This window comes from Arvicola amphibius, chromosome 1 (assembly GCF_903992535.2).
Source record: "Arvicola amphibius chromosome 1, mArvAmp1.2, whole genome shotgun sequence".
Lineage (NCBI taxonomy): Eukaryota > Metazoa > Chordata > Mammalia > Rodentia > Cricetidae > Arvicola > Arvicola amphibius.
In genome coordinates, this window is record NC_052047.1 from 157,613,878 (window position 1) to 157,635,489 (window position 21,612).

At 43.2% G+C, this 21,612-nt stretch overlaps 1 long non-coding RNA gene across 4 annotated transcripts in view; it reads right to left on the reverse strand.

The window, feature by feature from the left end:
- Window positions 1-2,790: 2,790 nt before the first annotated feature.
- Window positions 2,791-21,612, reverse strand: part of LOC119822488 — a 57,084-nt gene continuing 38,262 nt past the window's right edge. For 2 of the 4 annotated variants that reach the window (XR_006020876.1, XR_005286798.1), the window contains exons 2-4: window positions 19,251-19,671; window positions 15,981-16,022; window positions 2,791-8,482 (exon numbers count right to left, since the gene is read on the reverse strand). This is a non-coding gene — a long non-coding RNA (uncharacterized LOC119822488). The remainder of the gene's footprint in view (window positions 8,483-15,980; window positions 16,023-19,250; window positions 19,672-21,612) is intronic. The other 2 variants (XR_006020877.1, XR_006020878.1) reach the window with 2 other exon arrangements.

Below are 21,612 nucleotides of genomic sequence, written 5' to 3' on the forward strand. Positions count from 1 at the left end.
AGGATTAGAGGCTTGACCTGCTTCTCGGGAAGAGCCGCCACATTCCTCTCTCAGATGTGCTTTGTGACCAGGCAGGGTACAATTAAAAGCACAATAATTTGCTTGTTATTCAAGTCAGGCATTAGTCTGGGTAATGGCGTGCTTGGTGGAGAGATGGATTTCCTTGTTAGGCTCTAAGCACAGGATTAACGAATTCTCCATGATTTGTTCAAGGTCTTTCATGTTTTCTACAGAGAAGGGATTATGTCTTCTTAAAGAGGGGCCTTGCTTAAAAAGCTACAAAGTATAAGAAAAGGATTTAGGGCAGAGGGGCCTGTGGTTAAGTAGCTGAGGGGTACAGGGAATTTTAGAGCAAGGGATTATTTAAAGCCATAAAGTTCAAAAAATAATTGGTTTAGCACTACTGGGTCAGTGCTGGCAAACGCACAGGAAGGCAGTTAAGCAAGGGCTAATATTCATTTTACTTTGGCTAATTATTGCACGGATCCAGAAGAGGAGGAAGGAGAGCATGCTCCCTCCCTGGCAATCAGGAAGTACGTTATCTTTGGTGTCCATGCCTGGCAGGCTTGATTTTTATATTGGGATATCCAGAATGTAAGAATCACAGAAGTGTTACCTAAAACACAGGCACTTTTGTGTTGGAATGGGTCTGCTAGCCCAGAAGCCTGGAGCACAAAAACACTATTAGCTTTTTGGTTTGTGTTTGATTTTTAGGTTACTGAGGGCAGAACCCAGGGCCTGGCACATGCTAGGCAAGTGCCCTACCACTGAGCTACATCCCCAGCCCACACCCAGCTCTGAATCTGCTGACACAAGCAGCCAGGAAGAGAGGATGTGAAGTAAAACCCTGACTTCCCCAGTTACCAGACCAGGTCAGTGAGTCTCAACCAGAAGCCACTTCGTCACACTCCCAGAGCTGCTGTTGTTACCTCTAGAAGATGCCCCTGAGATGAAACTGCAGAGGGCGGAGGTTCTCCTAAATAGACTGTAATCCATAGAACAGCAGCCAGCACAAGAAATTCTGCTTCAAAGTGATGCCCATGGTGAGAGCGAGAAGCCCCAGTCTATACAAGGCAATTTCTCTGCTTGGGTAGATCAAGGCTCCATCCTCTCTCCCCCATATCAATAATTCACGTGACTGACCATACTTTGACTTTTCTTCCTCTTTCATTACTGGGCATTTTTACAAATCAAGAAAGAAGGCTGTTGCCCTTGGTATACTATGTTAAACCTAAAACCCGCAAGGAGAAAAAACCAAATCCGTAATTGTCCAATTAAAGCAAGCTGTATTTGGGGGCTCACCTGGTACTGGCCAGCAGCCCCTCCCGGCCTCCTGAGGTCCTTTTTACAGGAGAGATAAGGTGTTCAAGGGGCAAGAGAATTGGCTGACATACACTGTTATGAAAACACAATGAAAGGGGAGAGGCAAGGATAAGAATAAAAATCATGTGAATGGGGGTCTCGAGTTTAGTGTTGGTTGAAATATGTGACTCGATGTTTGTAAAACTGGAAATTACTCCTAATTACAAACAGAAACTTTAACTTGCAAAGACTTAACACAAGACAAACAGGAACTTATTCTTTAACAGCAAACAGAAACCTGAACCTGCCCAGAACAAGCAAGGATTTGTTCTCTAACAATCGGAACTGCAAACAGAAACCTTTACCTGCAAGGCACATGGTTCCTGTTTTGGTCTCACACTCAGATTGCACGGGAGGGATGACACAAACCCCCCTACCCTGACTGATGCGCGCCCAAGGGAGGAAAAGGCTGGCTTCCACATCCTCCCCATGCAGACTTGTGAAGACTTGCACGCCCTTCTGAGAGATGGCTCATTCCTCCCTGCGTGAGGTCTGTTCAGTCATCATTCGTCCTGCAGCTTTGACCTGGTTAAGAGCCCACAGCCACAAGATATTCATTTTCTCCCCAGTGAATAATGATTCTCTTCCTGAGGGAAGTTAACACCCTTGACAGGAGCTTCCAGGAAGCTCATTAAAGCCAAAAGGCCAGGAATCAGCATAGCCATCACCTCTCTGGGAGAGCCTGAGGATACACTTAACCTCTACCTCCAAGGGTGGGGAAGGGAGCTAAGGAGAAAGCCTGAGAATAAAAGGTGAACACACCCAAAGTAGGCCCCTGTCAATCAGCAGGCAGACACAGGATGACTGTGCAGAGGGAAGGAGCCTCCCCTTTCCTGTATCTTCTAAGGCTGAGTCACAACTTTGCTTTCACCCACTTCTGCCCACTCTCTACACAGTGATTGTTCTCTATAAGATGACTAATCCCATTAAGCCATAACATCCTGGCCTCAAGGAACAACAAAGGCCTTTCTTACTTCCTACTCCATTCTCAGGAACTCTCTGTCCTCTTGTGGTACATCTCTTCTTTACCCTAGAACATTCTCCCTCTGCTCACAGTCCCACTGGTCCTGACCACCTCTCGGTGGTCTTCCAACTTGTCCTGTTCCTCATCTTCCCTCAAAGCCAGGCCAACTGTAATTGACCTCCACTGCTCCACTGACTCCACTGGTTCCCTCTTCCATCTCTCTCACAGCTGCCCTTGCTATAATGGTCTCTTTCTCTATAACTCTGGGGTCTATTACCTCACATTCTTCCATTCTCCTTGGATCCTTCCCCTCCTCTTAGGCTTTGCATTCACCATCTTGAAATAAAAGAAAAACTGTTTTGTTTTGGTTTGGTTTTTATGAGCCTTTAGGAGGGTAGATTTTGTTAGGAAAAATCTTAAGATGAGCCTCTCCACTGACACAAAATAACTCCAATTAAACCAGATTAGACCAAATCAAAAATGCCCACGTTTAATAAATGCTGCGATCCCAGGTGGCCAAGACAGCATGACAAGGAGAGAGAGAGAAAAAGACAGAAGGGGGGGCGGGAGGAGACGTAAAACCTGAAACCATGTGTTCCTTTTTCCAGCATGAGCCTAAATACCCTGTGGGAGTGGTTCTGACCCTCCCTGAGAAGGGGTCAGCATTTGGCAGGCTGGAAGTTGAAGTCAGGACCAAGGCAACTCCCAGGCCAGGGGCTGAGTGATGCTTCCAATCGTCCCAGACTTCTTGGATATAGAGATGTCAGAGAGCTGGAGGTCTCACTCTCAATCAAACATCCCAGAGTCCTTGGATATAGGGGCATCGGCCCAAGTCTGGCTACTTCCTGCGGGCATGGGGCCATGTGGGAGAGGGGAGAGCTGGGAATTGGCGAGCTCACACTCAACGAGAAGTGTGGCTGGAGTGCCATCTGGTTTGCTGTCATCCTGGAGACCTCCGGCAGCTGCTTTTGGAGGGATATGAGAAGGCAGGTGGCTAGGAGAAAAAAATATTATTGGCCCTATGAAATGTGACTAGCCATGTGATAGGACACAGTAGCAGATAAAACCAGATTTTAATTGGCAGGTGTCCTTGATCTAGGAGAGTTGGTACCAATGGTGAAGTCCCAGGAGCTGTTACAGGTGTTTGGCATTGTCTGAAGAGTACTTTGTGAGTTGGTCTTGGCCCAGGCAGCAGGAGTGACCTGTAAAATATGCTTGAAACGAACTGGGGTTAATGTAGCAGAACTCTTCCCGGAACCTGTAAGGGAATGGACATCTCTTACATCTTGGTGTCATAGCAAAAGGCTATTGCTTTTAGTTAAGACAATTAAAGAAATTGGGAACCCTGGATTTTTTTAAGACACACCTGAAACCTGTTAGGCACACCTGTCCGTATTTTAGCAGGAAACTTTGTTAAATGTCATGGATGAAGTAGTAAGTTAACAGTACCTTAAGTCGTCAAATGCCATTACACAGATCTGGGAGGGATAAATGAGCAAAAATGAGACAGCTTTTTAGCTACGCAGGCAATCCCAAATCCTCTCCTTAGTCCTTGGAGAACGCCGGCCTTAGAAGCAGTGCTTGCCATTAGTACAAGAGGCCCAAAGATTTTTCCTGTGGGGGGCAGATTTAGTCTACCTGTCTTGTCAGGATGAGAAGATGGATTCCCTCGAAGGCATCCAGGAAGGTGAAGAGGTGAAAAGCTGCTTTTTGCTGTGTGGGTGGGTTTACCAAACCCAAAGGAAAGGCCTGGAGGCAGAAGGTCTTCTGTAACTATATGCCTTATTGAAAGAGCTATCGGATTCTGCAAAAGCTGGCATGTCTCTGTGTTAGAAGCTCTTTTGTTAAAATGCCATACCCTTAGATCTTTAAAGGCACTTGAGAATTAGGTACCATAACCTGTTATTTTAAACTGGGCATATAAGCTAAATTTAGTTGTGTATTTTATCCAGCTAGTTACAGTTTACCAATGCTAGTAAATGTAAGAAGATTAAAAGGAATATTTTAATAAGTTAAAGAATACTAGCATATGTAGGTACTCTTATCAAAGATGGTGGACTAGCACACATGGGTACCCTTACCAAAGATGGCGGTGAGGTTTAAATGGCGGCCACACCCGTTTGTATTTTTCCAGAGCTGTTTTAGTCTGGAATTATCTTAAAACAAGCACACATGCACACAAAAATATAAATTCACATACTTACACAGACATACTGTGCATCACATCATTCTAACAGACAGACAAGTAAAACACTTTTGGAAACCTGTGTCAGCTGACCAACTTAAAATTTTTGACATAGGTAGGCGGCAAAAGCCAGAAAAGTACAGAGGTGGTCCCATTAGGGGCCAGATTAGCAAACGCTGTAAGAGGGAACAGAAACATAAGTAGAAGGACGTGGGGGAAAATGGATCATTTAAAATCCCAGAATGAGAGAAACAGCAAACAGCTAGAGTGGGGTGGGGGAAGGAGCCCAGAGTGAAACAAACACCAAACAGAATGGGCCAAGGAAGGAGCCAGAGTGATCCCAGCATAGCTGGCAAACAGCTGATGGGCGAGCACCATTTGGAAGGGATGACCGATGGCCCCGTTGCCCTCGGCTGATGGAAAGGGAGTTGGGAGTCAGGATTAGATCCCTGAATCCAGAACAGGACAGGAGCCGGCGAGCCTCTGGGCACGGAGTCAGAGCCCCGTGGGCTATGGAGAAATGGGGGCAGGACAAACCATGGGCTGCGGAGGAGAAACAGAGGGGCGTGAGAACAGGAGTGTGCATCTAGAAACCGCGCGCTTTTGGAGCATTGTTAATTTATGTTAGATAGCCCCAATTTGAAAGAATTTTTTGTAAAAGGTCATTTAAGAGTCTTTTAGGAATCGGCTTAAAATCTCAAGAAACCCATTTTAAAAGGCTACACCCAATCATGGAGCTCAAGTCTGTCACAGCCCGTCCACTCTTGAGCCGAAAACTCGGCTGTGGAAACTAAATGGCAGGTGTCCCTGGTCAAGCAAAAATCACCTCAGCAAAAATCCTTGGCTTCCGCTGCACAGGCCAGGCTTCCAGCGCGGCCCACAACTTTAGTGGAAAACTTAAAAAGCGAATGGGTCACCCCAAACCTTACAAGCATAAGCAAAAAAGGAAACTTACTGAGTGAAGCCAATCTTGCCTGGCAGAGAGAGCTCATGGGAAGGGCGTTTTCTGGCACACGGCCCTGTGCCCTGTGACTTCAGGAAAAACAGACCCTTTCGGTGGGAGACCTCCATTTGTTAAGAAAAATCTTAAAATGGGCCTCTCCACCAATGCAAAATAACTCCAATCAGACCAGATTAGACCAAATTAAAAATGCCCATGTTTAATGAATGCTGCACTACCGGGTGGCCAAGGGCAGCATGGAGGGGAGAGGAGCCCTGCAAACCCCTGAGACCACATGCTCCTTTTTCTGGCACAAGCCTAAATAGCCTGTGGGAGTGGTCCTGACCCTGCCTGAGGAGGGGTCAGCGCTTGGCAGGCTGGGAGTTGGAGTCCAGACCAAGTCAGCTCCCAGGCCAGGGGCTGGAGTGATGCTTCCAATCATCTCAGACTTTTTGGATATAGGGGTGTTCAGAGGGCCAGGGCCTCACATTCAATCAAACAGGTTTGAGGGTCTTTTTTTTTTCATTGATCTCTTGAAGACAAGTACAGTTCCTGGGTCCATTAGGCACTCAAACATATGCTGAATAAGTTACTCAGGTTCACATCACCCAGCTCCTGAACCCTGATATATAACTGAAAAACAGAGCCCTGATAAAAGGCTCTAGACCATAACTGACAAAAATAACATTTGCATTGCTGCATTTTATTAATTTATTTAGGTTTTTTGAGACAGGGTTGTGTAGCCTTGGCTATCCTGAAACTAGCTTTGTAGACCAGGCTGGCCTTGAACTCACAGAGATCCACCTGCCTCTGCTTCCCAAGTGCTGAGATTAATGGCATGCATCACCACAGTGCATTTTTTAAAATTATGGTAAAATAAACAATATAAAATTTACTATCTTATTCATTTTAAGTATAAGATTCAGAACTGTTAAATGTACATGTAATCTTTATAACGTTTTCATCTTGCAAAACTGAAACTCTATACCCATCAAGCAGCAACCCCCAAGTCCAAGTTCTTGATGCCCACCATCTACTTCTTCAAAGAATCCCTAGATATACTGTTGTCAGATATGTGTACCCTGTGTGAAGATGTGTTGCTGTGATTGGTCTAATAAATAGCTGAATGGCCAATAGCTAGGCAGGACTTCTGGGCAGAGAGAGGAAGTAGGAAGAGATAATAATCGAGGTTCAGAGGAGATGCCAACAAGACAAGGAGGGAGTTGGACATACAGAATGAAAGAAGATAAAGAGTCACATAGTAAAACATAGATTAATAAAAGCAGGTTAGTTTAAGTTAAAAGAGCTAATGGGACAAGCTTAAGCTAAGGCTGAGCTTTTAAAATGAATAATAAGTCTTCATGTCATTATTTGTGAGATAGCAGCCAAAAAATATTTTTAAAAATCTAATTACAAAACACAGCTGAGGTAACAGGACTCTCAAGAATGCTGTCAGCCACCTTCCTGTCAAATGGCATGTTGATGGTGAAGGACAACACTAACAATGCCTCTAGTATCACAAACCCCTGGACTCTTGGAGAGATGGTTGCCTAGTGTGGAGAGAGGAACAATGTCAAATTCCTCACCGCAGCACTGGGGAAATGACTCAGTGGCAGAGCACTTATCTGGCATGCATCAGGATTTGGGTTACATTCCCATTACCAGAAAGGAAACAGAGGAAGAGAAAACAGAAGAGAAGGAAAAAAGTAAATTCTAACCAGAGAAAATGTCCTGCCTAATCAGGTTCAAACCCGCAGAAGCAAAAAGCCTATGTTTGTGGACCCACATGCCTCTACTGCTCTTCTAAGATATGCAAATACTAGAAATGAAATGCCACCTTTTGTGGGGGGTTGTAATATTTATTCCTTTGAGTATCAGTATTATATTATGATTTATTATTAAGGAGAAATGGCTAAGTGAAACCCATTCCCAACATTAGCCCTCGAAATTGTCAGTGTTCCCTTCCATGAAAAGGGAAGGTGAAGAGCACAAAGCAAAAGATCTATGGCGTAAATGAAAGCACAGAGTCACAGCCCTAAGACCTGACACCTCTCTCCCCCTTTTCTCCAGTTAAGCTAGAGGATATGGGTGTCATCCATCTTGGCAATTCCGTGTTTGGACAGCCGTATTTTTCCATTCTAACTGCATAGGACTTCTTGACAACAGACAAGCACTGCTCTCCAATTCAATGCGGGCCTACCATGCCAAGAAGTCACCAAATCTATGTCCATACTGAGAGATTCAATGGCATTATATTCAGGGCCATACATCCTTAGATGTGAGAACCCCAGGATTCTGCCACTAAACTGAAAACTTTAAACAAGTTAAAGCCTATCTGGACCTTTTTTTCTTACCTTCATTCATAAATAGGGTCTTCATCTCTACATAATTAAGCAACGTGTGGAAAAAAGAGAGCCTCATATCATGTACTAATATTGTGAATCAAACACAAAGATATAATCCCTGACAAATAACAGGTCCAATTCTGATTTATCCTCCTTACAACTATACAGAGTGATGCATTCAGTTGACACTGCTCAAACTTTGATTTCTGGTTTTTTCCCAGGGTACTGACAGGTAGGTGACAGTCTTACCATGCAGAACATTGGCAGCAATCCACAGCCCCCAGTCAGCTTCAAGTTCACAAGAGAAAACTTGGGAGTTCCACAGTGCAGTATTGTGGAGCTATAGTGCTTAGTAAGTTGGGCATATAAATGTATCTTCAACTCATGATTTTATAGTGTCATAACCCAACCATAAGCCAGGAAGCAGCTCTGCACAAGTAACCTATCAGCCTCATGACTTCTTGAACAGCACTGCTATATGAAGGCTGACGTGGGGGGCACCATGATAACACACTTCACAAACAAGGTAAGAGTCAATACTCATAGATGCCTCAATAACTGTCGTTCAGAAACTGTCCCTTCCACCTAAGCATCCCTGAAGTACCTGTGATTCATGGCTTGTTGGCACATGTTCCACATCCATTTCTAAAAACTTATGAGTTCATCAAAGTAACACTTCCAAAGAGCTGTGAATAAGAGGAAAATAGTTCCTGTGGTAAGCGACTGCCGCTTGTAATGATTTAAGATTTTCTTTCCCTAATAGCCTATGAGAGTTTTGGCTAGGTTTATGTCAATAACACAAGATAGTTATTTGGGAAGAAGGAACTTCGATTGAGAGCATGCCCCCACCAGATTGGCCTGTGAGCAAGCCAAGCTTGTGGTGCATTTTTCTTGATTGACAATTGATATAGAAAGACCCTGCTCACTGTGGGTGGTTCCATTACTGGACCATTGTTCCTGGGTGCTATAAGAATTCAGGCTGAACAAGCCATGATTAGCAAGCCAGTAAATAGCACTCCTCCATGGCCTTTGTATCAGTCCCTGCCTCCAAGTTCCTGCCTTGAGTTTTTGCCCTGACTTCCCTGGAAGATGGACTACAAAGGAAAAAGAAATAAACCCTCTCCTCTCTCCAAGCTGCTTTTTGTCATAGTGTTTTATCACAGCAGTAGAAACCCTAATGATGACAGACACTGGTACCAGGAAGAGCTGAAAACTGGGCTGTGAAAATTGAATGGCAGGTGACCCTGGCCAAGCAATCTTCACCTTAGCAAAAGCCCCTGGCTTCCGCTGCACACAGGTCAGCACTGCGTGATAAAAGGAGAATCCCTGAAGAGGCAACTTGTGAAGGTGCAGCCACAGCTGCATCTGAAAATTTAGGATTGAAGAGATCTTGGGGTGAAGTTGAGGCTTGGAATTGTGTGTCAGGATCAGAGTCCCCGAGGGAGCCCAGGAAATGCTATTGGTGAGCAAGTGCAATTGGTCGCAGCAGGTGACCACGTCATTTCAGAGATGCCAGTATCACAAGTGCAAGCAGAACCAGCCTGAGCCTTCAAGATGTCCTATGTGTTCTAGGACAAACACTTTAGGGCCTAGAACATTGTGAGTTCCAGAAGTCTGACATTGAGCCTTACACTGAACTTGGGTTTTGGTTTCATCTAATTGTAGACTGTGTTCTGATTTTTTTTCTTCTTCGAGCAAGAAAGTATTTAATGTATTTTCAATTTTACAAGAAGTCACAGTTACAAAAGCTTAGAAAGTGTAGAGAGGCTTAGGATTTAAAAAAAAACTTTTGGTATTTTAGAGAGACTGAATTTTCAAGGTGGTTGAATTTTTAGACTATGAGACTTTAGAAGCTGAAGTAGTTTATATTGTAATATTAATATCAATATACCATCTTGGAAGGAAATGAGAAAGGAAAGGTTATAGCTGAATAATGATGCATTTGTGTATCAGGTTGTCAAGGGGTCAGTTGTGCTACCTAGTTTGATGTCAACTCAACACAAGCTAGAATCACTGGAAAAGAGGGAACCTCAACTAAGAACATGTCCCCACCAGGTTGGCGTGTGGGCAAGAATGATGTGCATCTTCTTAATTGATGAAAGAGGCTCCTCCTCACTGTGGGTAGTGCCACTTCTGGGTCAAGACTCTCAAAGAGAGCAGGATGAACAAGCCATGATGAGCAAGCCAGTAAGCAGCACTCCTTCAAGAACCCAAGCAGGACAGGAATGTGGAGTCACAAACTGAAGCACATGCCATGAAGGAGGACTTCAACTGAAGTTCTGTCCTCCCAACTGTAGTTTGTGTTGACATAAAACCAGTCAACAGAGGCCTACCCTAGTTAACTTTGTCAACTTGATACAGTCTAAAGCAATATTTTCAACCTTCCTAGTGCTGCAACCTTTAATACAGTTCCTCATGTTGTGGTGACCCACAACCATAAAATTATTTCATTGCTACTGTTACGAATCATAATGTAAATATCTGATATGCAGGATATCTGATATTTGATGCCCAAAGGGGTTTGCAACACACAGATTGAGAATCACTGGTCCAGAGTACTCTGTGAGAAAGCCTTGATTGAGAAATCGCCTCGAAATGGCCTGCAGTCATGTTTGGAGTATTGTTTGATTATTAATTGGTATGGGAGGGCCCAGCAAGTGATCCTGAGCCTGTGACCAAGCTGGAGAGGCAGCCATCAAGCGGCATTTTTTTCATGGTTTCTGCTTCGAGTTCCTGCCCTGCCTGACTTACCTTAATGACAGATTGCGGCCCGAAAGTGTAAGTCAAATAAGCCTTTTCCTCACCGAGCTGCTTGCAGTCAGAGCATTTTATCACAGCAACCAAATGAAACTAGAACAGCCCGTGACTTGTTCGTGTGGTTTGTTAAACACATGTTCCTAAGGGCAATTGGCAAGAGAATAAGGGAAGTGGCACGAGACAGGAAAGCCAAGTTAAGGAGTCATGCCAGATGAACCACAGAAGGCAGCTGCACTCCACCTCCTCAGAGACACCCTGAAGGGAAAGCTCTGCCTCAGAGCTGAGGCAAGGCACCTCCAGCTCTACAGCTTAAGGGCGGCACCTCAGTGTTCAGCCACTGATGTCCCAAGCCAGTGTTCCAGGAAAGTTTGTCTAAAAGGAGACCGGGAAACAAAATATAGAAAACTATTCAAGGAGATACAGGAAGCATTCCCTGTTCCATATGTCCTCACTCTGTAATTCTAATGACATGCAAGTCAGGGGGGGTCACAGTTGGGTATACTCAAAGAATTATGGGGGAGGCACATAGATGGAGAGATGGCTCAGCAGCTAATGGCACCAGCTACTCTCCGGGAGGACCCAGATTTGATTCCCAGTATTTCCCTGCCCTCTTACAACCATCTGGAACTCCAATCCCAGGGGCTCTGACTGTGCCTTCTGGCCTCCTCAGACATCGGGAATGCATGTAGGGCACAGGCATACATGTAGGCAATATGCATAAAAAATAAATGAAATTTTGATCCATGCCAAAGAAGAGGCAGAAATGTCATAAGAACCAGAGGTGGTGGACAACTCCAAGGAAGCAGTGTTTCCAAACACAGCATGACGGACGGATCTGTGGACTCACAGACTGTGACACCATGCCTAAGACCTGCACAAGTTCAAGCTAGGCAAAACCCCAGCACAGAGGAGGAGAAATGAGCACAACGTCCCATCCCTTGCCAAGAAGCTGCTTGTAACCGACAGTTGCCGAGAGAAGGGAAATCAGTTTTCTCCAATGCAGAGCCATTGGGTATATCAACTCTACTCCAGCGTAGGCCCCGTGCTCAGATGTAGTCCATGGGTTTTTGTATTTTTATTTTAGTTTAGTTTTTCTAAGAGAAAAAGAAAGCATGAAGTTGGGTAGGTAGTGGAGTTAGAGGATATAGAAGGAGTTGATGGAGGGCTAAGAATACAATCAAAAAGTGCAGAACAACGTAAATACTACTGTGGTGCTATGTGATATTCTGATAGATGCATGCGCCATTAAATGTTCAAAGCAAAAAAGTGATGGATATCTTTGCTGCTGTGCCATTTTAAATGGATGCTACACTTAGGACGTACTTTGTTTCAAGGGAAGAAAATGCAAATCACAGTGGATTTTGTGAATAGAAGTCAAGCCCCATTCCATAGGCTCAACTTTCCCCCATCCATTTATCTGGGCTCAGCTTCTCTGACTAGCTCTCCAGATATTCTATTCTGTTCTGATTTGGACCTTGGCTTGGCCTCCATATGACCGCAATATGTGTGAAAATGACATAATGATATCAATTACTTTGTATGCTAACATTATTTGTGCCTATGTATTATCTCTATCTTGGCAGCTAGCTAGATTATATACATGCGTATATATCTGCAGCTCTTATAAGAAAAGAGATTTTCTTTTCCCAACTACAGAACACAGAACTGAAATTCATTCCAACAGAATTTCTTCTTGCTGACTCCTGACACAGGGCTTTATCAGCTGGGTTAAATCAAAGAAGACTAATTTGGAGAGGTGAAATGCCCCCCAAACCTCTATGTTTGACAACAAACACAAGGAAATGTTAAAAATCCACCAACATGAGGCAAAGTGGGAATAGGCTAAACATTCATAAATAGGTATTTAGTTATTATTTTTTTGTGTGTATGAATATTTTGCCTCTGTACATATATACACCATGTGTGTGAAGTACATGTAGGGGCCAGAAGAGGGCATCATATCTGCTGGAATAGGAGTTACTAGCAACCGTGAGCTGCTCTGTGGGTGCTGAGAACTGAACCCAGTCCTCTGCAAGAGCAGCAATGCTTGTAATCACTGAAAGATCTCTCCAACCCAGAGTGTTTGTTTGATGCCACAGTATAATCACTCATTAGAACAGCATGTGTCCTCTGAAACACATAGCGTGAAGGATGTTCCTTTGCACTTCATATGCAAACAACAGATTATAAAACTTAGAAGGCCATATATACCAACTCATTAGCAGCTGAAATCCCTTCCCGGAGGCCTTTTGTTTGACTTTTGTGGGGTTAATGCTAAAATTTCTTGTGCTTATTCATATCTTCTAAAAAGTACATAATAAATGTACCGTAGGTTAAGTATCTTATCCAAAATACTTAGAACCAGATAGTTGCATTCTGTTTGTTTGGGGATTTGAGCGTGTTTGCATACATACTGTGCTAGTCGGTTTCACTCTTGCTGTGACAGAATCCTTGATGTGAACAACTTAAGGGAGGATTTATTCAGATCATTTTCAACCCATCATGGTGAAAGTACAAGACAAGCAGTCCAAGCAATGCTTCCTGGGAAGCTGAGAGGGACAGACAGGGGGTGGAACAATAACTAGCCTTAAACAGTTTCTCCCTAGTAACCTATGTCTTCCAGCTAGGCTCTTTCTCAAGTGTCCAGAAACTTCCTACATAGTACCACCAAGGAATCAAGCCTTATTACACTAAGTCTCTTCAGTGGAGGTGGGGGTTCACTACATAGACAACCATGGCTAACAAAACACTGGAGGTGGGGTACTCTATAAAGACAAACATAACTAACAAAACGTCTCATGGATAGGACTACTGTCTAAACATGAAATTTCCTGTGTGTTTCATACATACTTTATGCACATAGCCTAAATATAATTTTGTGTGTTATCTTTAGGGCGCCTGCATTTTGGTGAGCTATGGGTTTTTGGTGGTGGGTTTTGTTTGTTTGTTTGGTTGGTTGGTTGGTTTAGGGGTTTTGGGGGGGGGTTGTTTTTTTGTTTTTGTTTTGTTTTGTTGTTGTTGTTTTGGGGTGTGTTTTTTGTTTTGTTTTATTTTGGTTTGGTTTGGTTTGTTTTTTGGACAGACCAGCAATACACAGGAGTTACCCAGGCTCTGCAGACGGTGGCCAGGTGCCATCTTAGAAGGAAATCTGTTGTTTAAAGTTGAAATATTCTAGGGACATCAAGTCAACCTGCCACTACCCTAGAATTAGGCAACCTTGAGAGGTACAGATGTGCTGTAGGAATTCCTACAGCCAGTAGTCTTTAAGTTACCTTCCCACTTGGCTGTGGCCTCTTATACTATTTATGCCGATGTAAAGCACACGTCTGGCCTCTCTTCCAGCTGTGGGATTTGGTTGCTGTTCTCCGTTCCAACAGAGGAAATTGATTTGTGAGTCTACCCTTAAATAAATAACCCTTTATTATTCTCAATTCTGAGCTAGTGTGGGATTTCTTTTAAGCGTCCATTCAGGGGTGGAGAAGAGAAAGGACAGAGGCCAGCAAACTGCAAAGCGCAGATAGCAGGAGGACCCAAGCAGGCACGGGACTGTATAAGAATAGGACCCTAACCCTCAGCACCCTGTTGCAGAACTTGCCAACAGAGAATCAACCCTCTGATAACCCAGAGCTTGCAGGTGGGCTGGTAGAGCAACCTCTGGAGCCAGCTGTTTGCATGAGGCTTGCTGCTCTAGAGTCCAGGAACTCTGAAGCTTCATGGGACCACTTATCATCCACAACCATATCCACTCAGCATAGTAGTTAATGTTGAGTACGTTTCCAAAAGTACCAAGATGGGTCGGCCTGTATAAATCTTGGTATGATGGTCACTTGCCCCACCCCCACCTCATGAGAACATTAGCCACCCACAGGGGATACAAGTCGGGAGGTTATTGTAGGGTAGGAAAACCTGCCCAGCCTCTATTAGTCAGGGTTCTCTAGAGTCACAGAACTTATGGCTGAGGTTGACAGTGAACTCTTGATCTCCTGCCTCTACTTCTTGAGTGTTGGGACTACAGACACTTACCGCCATGTTTAATTTATAGCGGTGCTGGGGATCAAACCCTACATGTCACAAATGCTTGGTAAGCTCTCTACCAACTGAACCGCACCCCATCCCAGGACTTTTGTGGGACTCTTGTCTTTCATGTTTTATGCTACTGCTCTATCAAATACATGTCTGAGGTCTGTCCGAGCTATTTTCACTTTAACTTCCCTCCTTGGTGTACCATGGTCCTTTGCTTGCTCCACATGACGTTCAGGCAATGGTCTGTGTGACGGCTGTTCTTGGTCGACAGCTTGACTTTATCTGGAGGGAACTAGAATCCAGAGATGGAGGGCACACTTGTAATCTGGATAATGAGGCTGGAAGACACACACACACACAGACACACACACACACACACGTGTGTGTGTGTGTGTGTGTCTCCGTCTCTCCTCCTCCTCCTCCTCGTCCTCCTCCTCCTCGTCCTCCTCCTCCTCTTACTCTTCCTCCTCCTCCTCCTCCTCTTCCTCCTCCTCCAAGCTTACTCTTTTTTTCATCATAGTTTCAGTGACATTCTGATTTCATCTTACTGGGGTTTTCACACTTTTCCCCCTTATACTTATCTAAGTTTTGTTACAATTTTTCTAATTATTGGGATATATGTTTAGATTATTTTGTCATTTTCTTATTTTTTAAGGTTTACTTTATGTGTATGAATGTTTTGCTTGCATGTATGTCTTTACACTGCATGTGTGCAGAAGCAGAAAAGGCATCAGATCTCCTGAACTTGGGGTTACCGATGTTGTAAGATGCCATGTGGGAGCTGAAATCTGGGTCCTCTGCAAGAGCAGTCAATGCTCTGAGCCCCTGAGCCATCTCTCTCCAGCTCCACGTTTTTAAAGTTTTCTAATTGTTTGCTATTTTCTTGTCTACTTTGTAACATTCTTCCGGCTCTTCTTTTTTCACTTTCTGAAGATTTCTTTGGCTTTTTGTTTGCTTCCTTTTTGAGACTAATGTAACCCTAGCTGGCCTCAAACTCCCTGTGTTGCTCTCTCCTTTCTGGTACTCACCCATTACTAGTTTCCGTTTACCCTAGATAATTACTAACTTTGCAGCACTCTCTGCTGTTGCCATAACATGTTTTGCAGTGATTAGTGATTCATCGCTGGGCTTTATTTGGTTTGATTTAACTTTTGAATGGATTACTATTTTGGGGACTGGGACCTAAGCCCCTCAGAGAAACTGTTGCTGCTGGGAGCCTCACCTAAAACCAGAAGCTTCCAAGCAGCTAAGCAAATCACAACCCAGAAATCCCAGGAACATGAAAAGCAAGTCAACATGCCTCCACCAAGATCTTTACTCTTTAAAAACTCAGTTCAAAAAGGCTAAAATAATGGCAGCCTTGGAAAAAGGTTTCAGTGTTTACCAATAAAAATGATCACTTACCTCAGAGAAGATTCAAATGAGCGGGTGAATCCCATCCTGAACCTGAAAGAGAAAAGCAGTAATGTTAAGGAAAAGCCCGCAAAAGAAAAACACAAGCAACAGTCAAGAAAAGTTCATCAAGGAAACTGAATCTTGAGACAAAAAAAAATGAAATAGAAATGCTAAAGATGAAGATTTCAACTAATTAAATAAAAAAAAAAAACACAATGGGAATCCAGCAGACTCACAACAGAAAGCACATCAGTGTAAAGGAATGCTGTATTCAAACAGCAACCAGGAGAATAAATATCCACATGTCCAAGAATCCTGGGATATGGCCAAGAGACCAAGCCGAAGCATTCGCAGGCTGAGAAGCTCAGCGTGAACATACAGCAGAAAGTCCCCAAACCCATGGAAACAATCCAGCCTCAAACACAGGAAGCAAATGAAACCCATGCGAAAATGACCAGAGAAGAACATCTCTGTGGCACATTATAGTCAACTTGTCAAAATACAAAGCAAAGAGCCAGGCATGGTGGAGCACACCTTTAATCCTACGACTTGGAGACAGAGGTAGGTGGATTTCTCTAAGTATGAGGCCAGCATGGCCTCAAACTCTACATAAAGAGTTTCAGGACAGCCAAAGCTACATAGCAAATTCTGTCAAAAATTTAAAAAAAAAATGGTGTAACTGAATGGTTTACTTCTGGTTCCTGTCTTACATCCCAGTGTTCTGCAGGTCTGTCTGGGGGCTAGTACCATGCTGTTTTCTTTACTATAGCTCTTTAAACATGACTTGAGGTCAGGTAGTGTATGTCATTGGGGTTTTCATGAGGATTGTGTTGACTCTGTAACCATTTTCTTTTTTTTTTTTTTTCTGCCACCTTGGGATCACAGAAGGTATAATGATTATTTAGGGCTCAGCTACTTCCTTCACATTTTCTCTGAAGAGGCTCATTCCACCTCCCTGGGTTGGTTTATTTCTGAATTGTCTGTGGGGTTTGTTTATTTTGTTTTGTTTTTTGAACAAATGTGAAAGAAATCAGCAGAAGAGCATTCTTAGCATACTTGTTATTGTTTTATAGAAAAACTACTAACTTTGTATGTTGAATTTTATATCCTGCTACTTGATAGAAGTGATCACCAGGTCTAGAATTTTCTGATGGCTTTTTCAAGGGTATTTTTGAGTTTAGGATCATGATTCTACAATTTGAAATAGCTTTCTTTCCCATTTGTATCCCTTTCATTTCTCTTGTCTTATTGTCTAGCTAAGACAGCAAACACCATAGCAATTAAGGGTAGAAAAATTTTGGTGTCTTTACCTCATTCTGGATGTTAGAGTGAATGGTCTCAGGTTTAACCCACAGCATAGTGCTGCCTATAGATTTTTCAGGCATGGACCTGAGTATACTGAGCCTTGTTCCTTCTATTTCTAGCCTCCTCAGGCATTTTATCACGAAAGGATATGCAACCTGGTCAAAGGCCTTTTCTGAAATCAAGATGAACACATGGTTTCTGCCCCAAGTGTGTTTAGGTGCTATATTCCATTTGCTGATAAGCATATGTTGAGACAAATTTGCATCCCAGGAATGAAATCAACATGTCACACTGTGTAATTTCTTAATGTGTTCTTGAATTTGGTCTGTGAGTATTGTATTTTGCATTTCTGTTCCTCTGGGTTGTTGTTCTATTAGCTATGTCTGAGCATGTCCAGAACCAGCTGCAGTATCAGAAATACTGGCTTTAACAAGAGCTTGTTGGTTCTCCTCCCCTGTTTATTTTGTAGGATGCTTCAAAAAAAATTGGTGTTGGATCTTTTTTTAATCTCTCTGTATAGATTTTATTTATTTTACTCAGTTTATTATCGAAACTTGCAAATAGAAAGCACTATAGAGAAGAGAGTTCAGTGGTTAAGAACACTGGCTGCTCTTTCAGAGGTCTCTAGTTCGATTCCCAGCACCCACATAATGACTCACAGCTTCTTGTAACTCCAATCCCTGGGTATCCCTTTTCTAGCCTCCCTAGGTAGTGCATGCACTTGGTGCAAACACATGATGTCACTAGACTCATACACAGAAAATAAAAATAAAAACTTCCTAGTAATGACAAAAAACTTTGATGCATGTACACTTTTATATATATAATACTTTGCTGTGCTCTAACAAATTCAACTGAAAAAATAAAAATAAATACACCACATCTTAGTATTTCCAAAGTTTGATCCCTCTAGAATATTGTCCATAAAAACATTTAGTTATGGTTCAAAACTATGAGTGTGCTTTATAATTTAAGAAACTGCTTTCTGAATTTTTGTTTTGTTTTGTTTTTTGTTTTTAGGAGACTTTAATGTAGCCACTGTGTATGTGCTATAAAATGATTTCAAACTTCTTAGTAGCCCACCAATACATATGTTACCTTTTATAAAATGAAAAAAAAAAAAAACCTAGAGCAAACAATGGAGCCTGTCAGGATGGCTGAGCAAGTGAAAGCACTTGCCGCCAAATCTGACAACGATGAGCTCCATCTGTGGATCCTGCATGGTGGAAGGAGATAACCGAGTCCTCGGAGTTGATCTCTGACCTCCGTATGCATGCCTTGACACACATACACTCACACAAATAAGTAAATAGATAAACATTTTAAAGCGTAAATATAAAGATCAGAATGGAACCTATCAGTAGTTAACTCCTCGCCGGCCCTCCATGCAGAGGCATGCCTGTGGTTCCTTGCATTTCCTAAGCATGCTAGCACACACCATAGCAGCACTTATTCCAATGTGGTGATATCTTATTTGTACAAATAAAGCTTGCCTGAAGATCAGAGGGTGGAGCTAGCATTGACCATAGATGTCTGGAGATCTGTACAGATAGACAGGAAGTGATATGGCTGAGCCGAGAGAGGAAGTGATAAGGTGGGAGGAGAGAGAAGTTCAGTTTCTTTTCAGCTGGGAAGTTGAGTAGGTAAGGTGACTGTGATTTGCTATATTTGACCCTGGACATTTATTATTAAGATCTATTAGAACTCGTGCTACATGTTGGTGCCTAACATGGGGCACAAATTCTCAAAAAAGCCTATGGCTTTGCAGCCTCCAGCATAGGCTGGAGTTGCATGCAAGGCTCCCGCCAGAGTTGCACACATGACTCCCACTGGAATAGCCACCGGGCTGGTTAGGTTCTTCTCTGTTTTTCCCTAAGCCTCTAAGCGAGTTTGGATTTTTTTTTTTTCTGTTGTCATTGCAGCCTCTGCAACAAACTCCACAGGCACATGGGCTCCAAACACCCTAGGACTTACCTGCGCTAGACCAGCTGGCTCTGCCCTTGGGCAATCCCCATGACACATGCTTCTTCTGCACAGCACAGTTTGTGTGCATTCTTTTCAGACAGCCAGCTCCCTCACTTCCTCTCTCCACTCACTCGCTGCTTTTCTTCTCTGATCCGTTTCCTGTGCAGATTCCTCCTACCCATTAGGGCCTGGTCCAAATGATGCCTCTCCAATAAGACCCGCAGAAAACTCAGCTCGTTGCTGTCTTGTGTCTGTCCGCTCTTCTTTCATCACACGCGTCACATGAAGGTATTATGTAAGCACCTGCAGAACACAGCCACATCGTAGCCAGTCTTTTCCCTGCATAGCCAGTGTGATATGCATCGCATCCAGTGGAGCTAGAGTTCCATTGAGAGGCCGGATTTGGATAAGCATTGTAAATAATGAAGGACTGGAAAGAGAACAGCAAAAGCAGTAACTCAAAGATTAGAGTCCAGCAGCCTCAATATAAGTGGCAATCAATCTTAATTGTGGTAAACCCAGCCCCAATGACCTGATTAGTCAATGTAGGAACCTATAAATAAATAATCTGAAGCTATCCATCACTTCTACAGGGGGGGTCAGAAGGTCACAGCCTTGGGTTTTTAAAGAGATCTACTAACTCACTCTGCAGATCGGCGTGTACTACAGAAAGCAGCTCAAAGGTCAGGCTGAGGCTGAATTTCCTCGTAGGGAGACTTGTGTGGAAACAAGGGCTCTGATGCTGTAGTAATATTGATTTTCTAGAACACTCAGTTTCAGTAGGACTAGCTTTTGTCCATTAAGCAGCATCTACGGCTGGGCATGTCAGACAAAAATTCTGAGAATCTGACATTAACACACTTTCATTGAAAAGTTTCAAATCCAATTTAGTTGTGTTATTGGACAAGAATCAAACACTGGAAAGGCTGGATAACCAACCATAAAGGAATAAATAACACTCACCCAGCAGACTCTCCCATTGCCTTTCTTCTCCTTCCTCTCTGCATAGCAGGCTGCCTAGGTCAAAATCCATACTCTCGGCACAAGCCAATCTGCATAATGTCATCTCCATCTACACACCTGGGGCAATCCTTCTATTCATTGTGGGGGGGGGAGTGAGTTTATGGCATCCTCTAGATGTAAGTATGGGTTTAAATGAGTCCTTTAAAGAAAGCAGAACATCTGCTTCATAACTAGGAAAAAAAATCCCTGTCCCCAAGTCAGAGCTATAAACCAACTTGTGTGGTTTATAAACCTACCCCCAGTCACAAGGTCACATGTGCAAGTCTAACTCTCCACATGGTAGTGTTGTTTGGAACCGGAGACAGCTGATTTTGGATGAGGTCATCAGAGTGGAGCCCAGAGGATAACATTTGTATCTTTACATAAAAGGACATCAAGGTGCTTACCCCCCCCCTTTATCTCCCTCCTTCCAACTACACACAGGTATAACGGAAGGACCGTATGTAATGGAAGGACTGTATGTAATGGAAGGACCGTATGTAACGGGAGGACCGTATGTAACGGGAGGACCGTATGTAACGGGAGGACCGTATGTAACAGAAGGACCGTATGTAATGGAAGGACCGTATGTAATGGGAGGGCCATATGAAGACACACAGCTGCTACTCTAACAGAGCTGGCACTGGCATCCTGATCATGCACTTCCAGTCATTGAACTATCAGAAAGAAATTGCTGCTTTTTAAGGCTCGCAGCCTTTGGTTGGTTGTTATGGCAGCCTGACGTGACTGTGACAACTGGGATGAGAACAGGCTTTGAATAAAGTCATCCTGAATGTAGAACCCTCTGGACCAGGGCAGAGCGCCCAAGGAAATGAAAATGATGCTCTCATGATGTCACACCTGGTCCCTTTCACTTGCAAACACAACCTCTTGGTTTGTAGAAATCATATCTGCACAAGGATAAAGTCTACAAATAAGAAAACAATTGGATTGTCTCCATTAGGAATGCCCATAGAGGCACATGCCCCATATGTGCTGTCTCACTTAATTTCCATTTAGAAGAGGAAACTATAAGTGTAGTCTTAATGCTTATTCCACAAAAATAAATAAATAAAACTGCGTCAACAAAAATTGAACCGCTTTTAAAGGATACTTGACCTGTTTCTAGAATCTTCTTCCTAGAGAATGTGTAAAGGTTATGGGTATAAAAGAGTCACTGTATACAACATCTGAAGGGAAAATGGGCACTCTGTCCAAACAAGTTTTACAAACAAAACATATCCATATCTGAATTCAACATAAGTATCAGTTACTATTAACTTCTATTACAACTCAGAGGTGACCACAGCACTAGGAACACAAAAAGAATTCAATAAATATTTGTTGAACTTTATGAACAGCCATGAAG